Source organism: Aptenodytes forsteri, unplaced genomic scaffold (assembly GCF_000699145.1).
Source record: "Aptenodytes forsteri isolate BGI_AS27 unplaced genomic scaffold, ASM69914v1 Scaffold209, whole genome shotgun sequence".
NCBI lineage: Eukaryota > Metazoa > Chordata > Aves > Sphenisciformes > Spheniscidae > Aptenodytes > Aptenodytes forsteri.
In genome coordinates, this window is record NW_008795034.1 from 1,135,297 (window position 1) to 1,145,810 (window position 10,514).

Here is a 10,514-nt window from a genome sequence, read left to right on the forward strand (position 1 = left end):
CAGCACACTGCCCTGGCTTTTTTGTGGTGCAGGGCTCTGTGTTGCACCGTGGTAGTCTCAGGAGTGTTTCACGCTGGCTCACTTTCAGACCCAGTCTGCGTTGCTCTGGGGAATGAATGAAACGGTCCCTTTTTAATGGTATATAAAAAGTGGTCATTTAAAAAATGAAAACAGTGCTGGAGGGAAGGTCACCTTCCTACCATAATTTTTTTTCACACAAAGGTAAGCTCTTTGTGAGGTTCCAGGGACAGGAATTCATTATCCAGATAAGTAGGTATGTATTTCTCCCTTCCTTTGACATTCGGGGTAGTGCCAGCATTGGATCAACGAGTAGGATCTACTTACTTAAATCTGCAGTTTCAAAGACTTAAGACAATTGTGTCTGTATCCTTACAGTTACAACTGCCTCTCGCTGGCACAACCTTCCCCTCCTTTCCTCTGCTACTCACCTAATTTTTTTCTTCACTGTTGAGTGACCATTAGAGAAGCTGCCTTTCTTTTTTCATGTCACAAAACATTTTTTTTCTGCAAATAACACACCAGGACAGGCTTATGTGGCTATAAAAATAAAACAACTCCCTCCTTCCCTCAGCACCATTCCCCCCAAAATAACAAGTGCAACGTAGTCAAAAGATAATCTAATTTATTTAGCAACAACTGGTTGCTTTGGGTATAGGTTCAGTGTCTTTTCAAGATTATCCCTGAGGGCATAATTAGCCCAAGAGAAGGAAAAAACAGTACTAGTGACTCAGGAGAAAGCTGTTCTTTTAAATTGTAGTTGCATAACAGAAATTTGCCTTTGAACAGCATCTCTTCAGACTATTGTAATGCTTGCTCTTTTTATTTTGATTCACCTTCAGACAAATTTGCCTTCCTGTAAGTAAACTGAATATTGCTTAAACAATGGTTTTATTTTAGCACTGGCATTGAATTTCAGCTAAATATAGCCTCACCTATTGGGGTGTATAGGTGTTAGCTTTTGTAGTTGCTTGGTTGCAAATACCTTTATAAAAGACGCTCTGTAATAGTTGCTTTTTAAAGTCATAGCCAATCTCGTGTTGTGAGAAAATGCCAATTCCCTTTCCATCAGTGTTCAGGCTTGCATAAAAAACAAACACAGCACAAACTCTTTAGTGCCTCCAAGTAACAAATGTAGCTGGAAAGAGGGAGAGAGGCTGACAGTTGAAATATTGGGCTCTGTTGTATTTGCAGTGGTACCATTTTGCTGTGTTAATGCTTCAGTAATTTCATCTGTTTAGGTAGATGTCATGAAATAAACTGAAAATAGAAGCAAACTTTTTATATTAATGTTTCCTATAATGATTAGTAGATACAGCCTAACATGTTCTCATTTGTTTTCTGTAGTTTACAGGTTCTCAAAACAGTCCCTGCTGGGCTTAAAGTTTTTTTGCTTGGGCTGGGTACCAGGAGGATTTTGTACGTGGTGAAGTTTGCCTTTCCAGAGCTGCTGATCATGGGGCCCTTCGCTGATTTTTCAGGAAGTGAATTTAAATCCTCCTTTAGCTTTAGAGGGAGTCTCAAGCTGCTGTTTTAATAGGAAAGGTGACTGTAAAGAACCCAGTGTGAATCCACAGCGGTTCCTTCTGTGTCCCCTGTATCAGCTGTGCTTATTTTACAGGTACAGAAATATTGACTCTCTTACATTTTCCTGCTGCTATAAAGTCAGTACAGCAATGGTGCAAAGACCTGTGCTCTGTTCAGGTTGTTAACCGTCATTAGTTTTCACTGCTCTTTGATTTGCCAAATGTTTTATTGATAGTGATGATCAGACTGAAAGCCAAACAAACTCATGCTGAATACGAAAGCAAAGGCTGGCAGTTGGGGGAATCATGGTTTTACTGCAGCTAACTTCTTGAAATATTTGGAGGTCAAACATGATGTCGCACAGTGACAGCCAATTTCATCATCCCTGTCAAGTTACAGTTGTCTTCAGGTCTTCTTTGATGTGCTTCTCTTAAATGTGCAGGAATAAAACAGAGAAAAAACAAACTCAAAACCCTGAAGAGCTGATTGTTTGCTTAGGAGATTCCAAGGACCTGGATTTCTTAAGCTGCTCGTACCATGTATTTCCAACATGCTCTTTGCTTTGTTCTTTTCTACTGTAGCAGTACTAAATACAACACAATACTACCATGTGCTTTTCATGGTAGGCAACACAATGATACCCAAAGAGTGACCCCGCTGACGTTGTATAAATTATTCTGTTGTGTCTCTGCTACCACAGGTACAGTTTTGCTGCAGTCCAGGTGGATTGTTCTGTCTTTATTGGTTACATGAGCCTACAATTTAGCACCAGGGAGTCCAGGATACCTCTATTTTACTTGTATCCAAAGGCAACTGGTATTAGGAGACAGCTTGTATCTGGTAGCGTGGGCTGCTTCAGTAACCACTTCTTTTTGTGCTTTGACTTCATGGTTGATATAAAGATACACTTTGATCTATGTTTTTCAGTGTGTATGGGCAATCAAGAGGCTGACCAGAAAAAATATTGAAGACTGGGCTTTTCAAATGCATACCAAACTTGTATGAGATTAGGTTTTTAAAGGTACTTGGTGGCTTTTGCTGTCCATTCTTGGACTGAGGTTTCCAGTGCCTGCAGCTCTGAGCTCTTCTGACCATCTCAGCTTGATGAGTGTCCGGACTTGGGAAATAAGATGCACTGTGCAAAGACATTGCACAGAGATTGGTGCTGCTGGATGTGTACTTTTGCGGGCCATGTGCTGAAATGTTTGCATGCATCTTTGGGATTCGGCATGCTTTATGTATAGCTATTAAACTCCAGGTGGCACTAGCAGCTCACAGCTGGGTCAGAGATTAGTAACACTGGTGCAGTCCCTGAAATGTACCACAGAATTCAAATATTGGCCATGGGAAGATTAAAAATTAGTTTGCAAAATAGAAAATTGCTCTTAGTAAGTAGAACAAATACAATGACTGAAACCAGGCAAAGTTAAGCCTACTAAACTTTCTTGCAGTTCCTTAGAAAATGTCTTTGTAAATAAACAGCGAATACACAGTTAAAGGGGAAGAATCTGGGAAGCCGAAGGTGCTGAAGTCCCACAGTGTGGAAGCTGCCAAGAGCTGGTGGTGAGCTGACTGCAATACTAATTTGCTGGCGCAGATGTAGCAGCTTATCAGGAGCAGAGTAGATGGTGAAAGTTCGGTTTTGCAGGCCTGATTCTTCCCTCGTGTAGTTACTGGAGCTGGTGGAATTACCCCATGTATAATAGAGAAAAACAAGCATAAATGCATTTATATTAGAAATGCTTTTTTTTTTTTTTTTAGGTTTTGGAAGGGCTTTGGAGAGTATTGGTCTTTGAAATTAAGTCTGTTAAGCTGGAACAAAATACAAGATATATTCAGACAAGGATAAAATTTGCTGTCCTTTCTTTATAACATGACACTCTCCACAAGCACGGGGACAGTTCATACAAATGAAAATGTGGGGAAAGAAATGTGCCCGGAATGACTGAAAAAGAGAGACTCAATAAAACACAAACAAAAAAGATCTTGTCTGTAGCAACTTGTAGTTCTGTCTCTTACTCTTTATGTATTTGTTCTGGGCACTTGAAGAGAGTTGTGCAAGCTGGCTGCCTTCTTCCACTAGAAACTTTTCAGCCAAAGTTGACACTGATGTACCATTCTTAAAGACGTTAAGTTCCTGCAGATTTCTTGAGAATTTTCCTATGAATAAAGAAGAGAGACTGAGGCTTTTTTCCTCCTCACTGAATTATGTGACCTCTGAGTTATGACCCATCCTGTTTGGCCAGCTGGTTACTGCCACTTGACAAGGATGAGATTCTAGGCTAGGTATGCATTTGCTGTCTCCTGCCCAACCATCAGGCCAGCCAAAATAGGTAGAAGATGCAAGGGGAGCTGGGGCAGGGCTAGAGAAGGCCCTGGAGGGACCTAGAGGTCCTCTGTGGGAGAGTAGGTGAGTGTGAGGGGAAAGCCCGGGGTCCTGACAATGGACCTGTTGCTTTGGCCGTAGCAGAGGAGCCAAGGCGGTGCAGGGCATGTGTTTGTGGGAAACTGGTTCTTCTGTGAGACAGCCTGTTTAAGAGTCCCATCATGTCGTCTCTTTTTTTCTGCTTGCTTTACAGCCGAAATGTGAATTGCATGTGCTCTTTCCTTAGTGGAGCTTGTGTCTTCCCAACCTCCCAGACAGAGGCGTAGGGATCCTTTTGCTATTCAGAACATTTGAGGGACTTCTATCTTGCAGGTCTTTATCTTGGATGCAGTGCCTGAGAGCAGTTGGAGGGTGACTTCTGGAGATGCCTGGTTAGTTCTGTTTTCTTAGGATTGTTCTGGTGGATGGTGATGGATGTTTGCTTGCCAAGCCCCAGAGATCCCTTTTTGGGAGTAAGGGAGCAGCTGTTCCCCTCTTGGGATGGCAAAGCCAATGTGGAAGTTGGTGAAACTACTTGGGCTGAGGAGTGGACATCTTTCCTCCATCTCACCTTGGGTGAGAGGAGGTCTCAAGAACTTGCAGTTGATTTGGGGGATGGATTAAAATGGGGTGGGCTGCCATGTTGTTGATGCCCATGGCCTCACTTCTATAAGATGCTTTGCTGTGGTTGCTACTAGTGGAAGTCACCAACATGATGTGTTCATGACAAACATTTTGCAACAGCTCAGCAAATGGTCTGGCTTACCACGTTGCTCTTTGTCAAAGGTGCCAGGTACAGAAGGCTTGTCTTTTGGTTTTTCTTTAGTACTAGTTGATGTAGGTGAAAATATCAGTGGTCTCTGTGGCTGTTTTTGTCAAAGGCATCGTTTGACAAGAACTTACGCATTTGAATACTGCAGCTTTTATACTCCTACTGCCCAGGCAGTTCTGTGCTGCAAAGGAAAATGTGCTCTTGGATTAAAATGGACATCTGAGTTTAAGTGAAAAGCCAGAATTTAAGAATTTTTTTTAGCTCTCTTATGATCAGCTGTGTTGAGGTTGGAATTTATTAAAGCTGCTGGCATTCCTACTCTTGAACTTTGCCAGTCTCATTTTTCTTGATACTAGGTTAGGTTTGGTTTGCCTGCTGAAGCAGCTGTATTTCTTTCACTAACCTTAGTAGGCTTTTACTATGCGTTAAAAATGTTCAAGATGTTCTTCATTTTGTGCACAATGAGAAAGGTCTGAAGTAGCATTTCAGCAGCTCCACTGAAAGACCAAACTTTCCATCCATTTTGGAACGACAGTATTTTTGCATACAAGGTACAGTCCTGTAATCCTTTCTCACGTCCTCACTCCTGCTTTGAGTTCGTGGAAGCAAGTCCTTCCACAAATCACAAGCCTTTTGTACTTTTGAAGAGCACTTTATTCTTTTTCAAAAAAAAAAAAAAAAAAAAAAAAGAGAAAACCTAAAGAGTAGGTCTTGATGGGCTTGGCAAGGGTTTCTTGAAGATTGAGCAATGCTAGGAATGAAACCGGAGGTTTCTCCTATCGTGCTTGGGCAATCTGAAAAATTCCACTGCCCAGATTCCACTTCTTTCTATTTTGGTATAAAATGCTGATATAATTTGAACAGGTACCTTTCACCAATGGCATTTCTTGTGTGGTGGGGTTTTTTTTTTAGCTTTCTAGTTTTAGTCAGAACACGGTCTTTTAGGTGGTGGCTCAAGTGCAGCAGTTGTGTTACAACTTTCAAATGGTCCTCAGTGGTGGTGACGGATTACTGCTCTGTTGCTGACCTTCGGCTCTGGCCCTTTTAAACTGCACTCTTGCAAAGCAGCAGGAAACTGGAAACTTTTCCCCTGTAAACATTCTCCTAGTGTGAAGTTCCCCTTTCTGCACTGAGTTTCAGCTTTAACAGATAATCATTGCTTGAAACCAGGGGGCTTTTATTTAAGGAGATTGCTTGATAGAACCATAGTGACTTGCCAGCTGTATATTACTCTTCTCAGAAGAAAAGCCTTCTGAAAGTCGTCGGGGTTTGTGAAGCACAATGTGACATCAGAGTGGCTTTTACCAAGCTTAAGGTGACTGCACTCTTGGAGAAGGATGGCTAAGTCTTTTTCTTGTACCTTTTGGGGATTTTTCAACCACTGATCTACTTCATTCTTTCATGATTAAATCTTTTGCTTTGTGCTTTCAAAGTCTTCTATTGAAGCAAGCTTTTGGTGGTGTAGAGATCTGTACTGGAAGGTGCCTTTGTCGTCTTCTGGACATTTTGCCACGTTGGGATAGTCAGCAATCTTTGAAAGCTGTTCAGTATGGCTGTCTTACAGATGCATTTTTTTTTTAGACTGCTTAGATATCATGATACTGCTTCTGATATGGACAGTTGTAGGAAATTTGGTTTATCTTGGCTATCTGTTCTGCTTTCAAAATTAAAATAACATAATTCATCCACGTTCAGGAGCTTAGAAAGACTCGTTATGTGTAGGACACTAGTAAACTAGCAAAACCACAACCAGAATACCTTGATATTCTGGAACATGACATGGGTACGTAGATAGCAGTGTCCTCTCTGGTGGCTGAGAGCTCAGTAGGGTGCCTCGATGACCCTTTTAAAACTATTATTTACATGACAAAGTTGAAATGCTGCAATGTAGTTTTAAACGGTTGCGGAACAGTTTTGCCCCAGACAATGGAGCAGTCACCATCTGTGACGCTGGCCATCTCTTTGGTTAAAAGTCTGTCTGTGGTCTATTAAACTCCAGTTGGATTGTCAGGGCAAGCAATTACCAAATATTTATCAGCCTAGTGTTATTGCCTGCTGATAACCCAAAAGCTTGTTTAAAAGCTTAATTCATGTCTTTTATAGTTAAAAATGACAATTTCAGTGAAGTTTGGCAGGCTTCTAGGTCATTCAAAATTTATCATCTAGAGCAGGATTAACTAACACAGACTTATGATTAGACGTTCTTGTGCCTTTAGTCAGGAGTTGAGCTGATTACTTTGAGCCTGTTTATTATTTAAGGAATCCTTTGAATATTAGGCTGTTGAAATAATAAATGGATTGCTTTTGTTCAGCCTTAGTATCTGAAGATACATGGGGACTGTGAGCAGAGTCCCATCAAAGCAATGCACTGTATTGTTTGGAGGATGTTGTATCCAAATAGTCACTTAGAGTTATTGCTCACAAGTAGTATGTCTTAAGAGCAAAGAAGTGAATGTGTTCCCAGTGAGTCCTGGTGTACATAGGTGCAGGTTTCTGGGCCATCAGTAAGATTTGATTCTACCACCGTTTGCCTTGGCAGAGCCACAGTGAAGTTGTGGCAAAGCTGATATGTATTGTTTGGAGGATGTTGTATCCAAATAGTCACTTAGAGTTATTGCTCACAAGTAGTATGTCTTAAGAGCAAAGAAGTGAATGTGTTCCCAGTGAGTCCTGGTGTACATAGGTGCAGGTTTCTGGGCCATCAGTAAGATTTGATTCTACCACCGTTTGCCTTGGCAGAGCCACAGTGAAGTTGTGGCAAAGCTGATAGAGATGAGCTATTTCTGGGCCATCAGTAAGATTTGATTCTGCCACAGTGAAGTTGTGGCAAAGCTGATAGAGATGAGCTAGCCTGAGCTTTCAAAAGGGTTGTCCAGCAGAAGCTGCGATGTGGAAACAGAACTGAGAAGACCCTCAGACTGGTTCTCAAACACATTTTCTCCCATGTTTGGTTTGAAACTTAGTGCTGCTTGGTTCTTGCTTAACCCCTTGTACTTTCTTTAAGCCCCAGTTGGCTTGCTGGCTGTGTTACTAGCCAGCAGTAAAGCAAGGACTTGAAGGAACAGGCTTTACAGAGGTGGAAGGGCTCTGCTCACCTAGAGTAGAGGTGTAAAGAATGTTCGGCCTTGGTCACTGATATTTTATCTAATTTCCAAGTCTGGAAAAAGCACGGCACAGCCAATGTTTGCTGCGAAGGCTTAGCAGGGTAACCACGCTTCCTACCAGAGTTACCTACATGGCGAAGGCCTCAGTTCAGTAGCTTTGTACAGTGCTTTTAAGAAGTTCTGCAAGTATATGCTGTTTCTTCCTATAACCATAGCTGTGACTCCTGGCAGCAGCAAACAAGATGAGTAAACCCCTTCTCATCACTAAAGCTGGCTGAAGTTTGTAAGACTGTTTTGATGTTGAACATGTACAATTTTCTTGGCCTTTATAGGAAGCTGTGGGCGCTCCACATGGTGGAAGTTGATTTAAGTAACTTAAGAGAAAATGCTGCAGCTTTGGGCTCCGGAGCTTGGCACCTTGCTCAGTTTAGCTGCTTCCTCTCTTCTCTCAAACAACTCAGTAGCAGATCTGGGCAAGCATGTCCTATTTCCAATTTAGTTTTAATCTAAAACCCATTTTAAAGCAGCCATATTACTTCAACTGACAAGTGATCTGTGAGAGAATAATCTTATGAATGCTGTTGCCGGATTCTGAAAAATGGGGAAAAAAAGCATGGCTAGGGCTGTGCTGGTTGACATCAGCAAAGAGTCTGGCTTGGACAGCCGTGTGGGAGGAGGAATGTATCACCCTTTTCCACGCTTGTCAAGAAATCCCATAAGGACATGAATTCTAGCAGCGCAGGGAGGTCTTGGTTGAGATTAGACCTTGCTGGACAAGCCTGTTTGCAAAGAAATGCAGAAGAAATAAGCAGGCCAGACCCAGGGTGGGAGGAGATGATATGATGCAGCCAAATGCAGTTGTGTGTACACAGAGGCTGTGCCTCTGACAAGTGTCAGTCAGAGGTTGCCACAAGGTCTTCTGGGTCTCATCCAGTCCTAGATAAAGGTATCCCCAATATTGCGTGTGGCTTTGGAGACTATCAGTTCCATGTCAGAAGTGCTGATCAGGGTTACAGTGATGCCTTTCTCCAGGAAAGGACTGGATGATCTGTGATGTGAAATACTAAGGCTTTTTGGCTTACAGCCGTTTGTTCTTCCTTGCTATATTGGCTTAACCCTGAAAATGCATGTGAGGCTTGGAGTTATTCATTTAGGGAGGAAAAGGTTGAAATATTGTTCATTCCCACTGAGCTGGAGCGGGAGAGCGAGCTCAGGCCATGGGAGCGGCCTGACATTGAAGTCACCAAAGCCTCACTTAATCTGGCAATTGTCCCCTTTGCCATCTAACAGGGGGTCCCTACTGCTTGCTCCTGCCAGCCACCTCCCCTGTGCTGGCCCAAGCATTGATACAGTCTCCTGGAGAGTCACCTCAGGGAACTGATCGGGCTAAAATTGCGTATGTCCTAACCCCCAGCAAGGTTAGAGCCAGTGCGAGGAGGCAGGAACAAACATCGGGTCAAGAAGAAAGAGGAGACCGGGCAGATCTCTACTGGATTGAAGTGGCAGAGTAACTAGAGCAGTGTGCTCTAGATGCTGTATGATTACTTGTTAGCTGTGTGTGTCTTCACATGGTTTGATTTTTAGCTGGTGCAGCTGTTGTGGCATCTGCTGTCACTGTAGTTCCTGGCTGGCTCGGTGCCCTTGGAGGTGCAGGGGACTTTGGGGTGCAGTTGCACAGCAAGATCCCAGAGGAATGCAAGAGATGCACAGTGACAAATGAGCAGGGCAGGGTAATGATGCCATCTTTCATTGCAGGAGGCGAAGGCCAGTTCTGCTGAACAGAAGGCTTTTTTCCCCTGTTAAGTTCATGCTGGTTGGCAGGAAGGAGACTTGATACCTAAGACTTCATTTTTTCCCTTGGAAGTGTTAATATAAACATCAGCCTAAAGTGGCTAGTTGAGACGTGCTGGGTTTGGGGACAACCAGGCCATTGACGTATAAATGCTACTGTGTGAATGACACAGTGAGGCTTTTCAAATCCCTCTTATTTTTATGCTGATTTTGAAGTGATTTTTAATCCTTCAGACATATTGGTCTCTAAGCACTTTTTTCAAAGAGGAAAATAACCCATCTCAAGCAGTTTGGGTAATAATGGTACTTAGTGCTTAATGAACGTTGTGGAATTAATCCTCCTGGGCCAATAAATTTAAATGAAATTGTGTTGATCTTGGCTAGGGAGTGGGGAATTGATGTGAAACCAGCTTTCTTCTAGGCATGGAGGAGCGGCTCCCTTGCTGATGCGATTGCTGGGGCTTCACCACGGCCAGCAGAGGTGGAATTGGTGAACCTGTGAAGTTTGGGTTCAAGCTGAGCCCTGCATTTCAGTTCTCTTCCTCTGCCCTTGCAGCTGCACTGTGAATCACATGTTGTCTTCCAGGCTCGGTCAGATGTACTGAGGAGCAGCAGGAATAGGTCTCCTTGGTCCTGGGGAAGAGTCTGGTCTAGGGGGGTGGCTTAGGGCCAGGAAGATGCTTCTGGTTCCGTGTCCTGCTGCCTCCCATGTGCTGTCCCTTGGGGTCAGCGAGGTGTCCTGCATTGCTGGGTTAGGCCTGTTAGTCTGTGTTGTGGTTTAACCCGGCAGGCAGCTAAACACCACACAGCCGTTCGCTCGCTGCGCCCCCAGTGGGAGGGGGGAGAGAATCGGGGGAGGGGGGGGAAGTAAAATTAATGGGTTGAGATAAAGACAGTTTAATAGGACAGAAAAGGAAGGGAAAATAATAATAATAAT

At 43.1% G+C, this 10,514-nt stretch overlaps 1 protein-coding gene across 1 annotated transcript in view; it reads left to right on the forward strand.

Annotated features, from left to right (window-relative positions):
* Window positions 1–10,514, forward strand: part of TYW1 (tRNA-yW synthesizing protein 1 homolog) — a 111,233-nt gene that overhangs the window by 21,485 nt on the left and 79,234 nt on the right. The window lies entirely within an intron of this gene.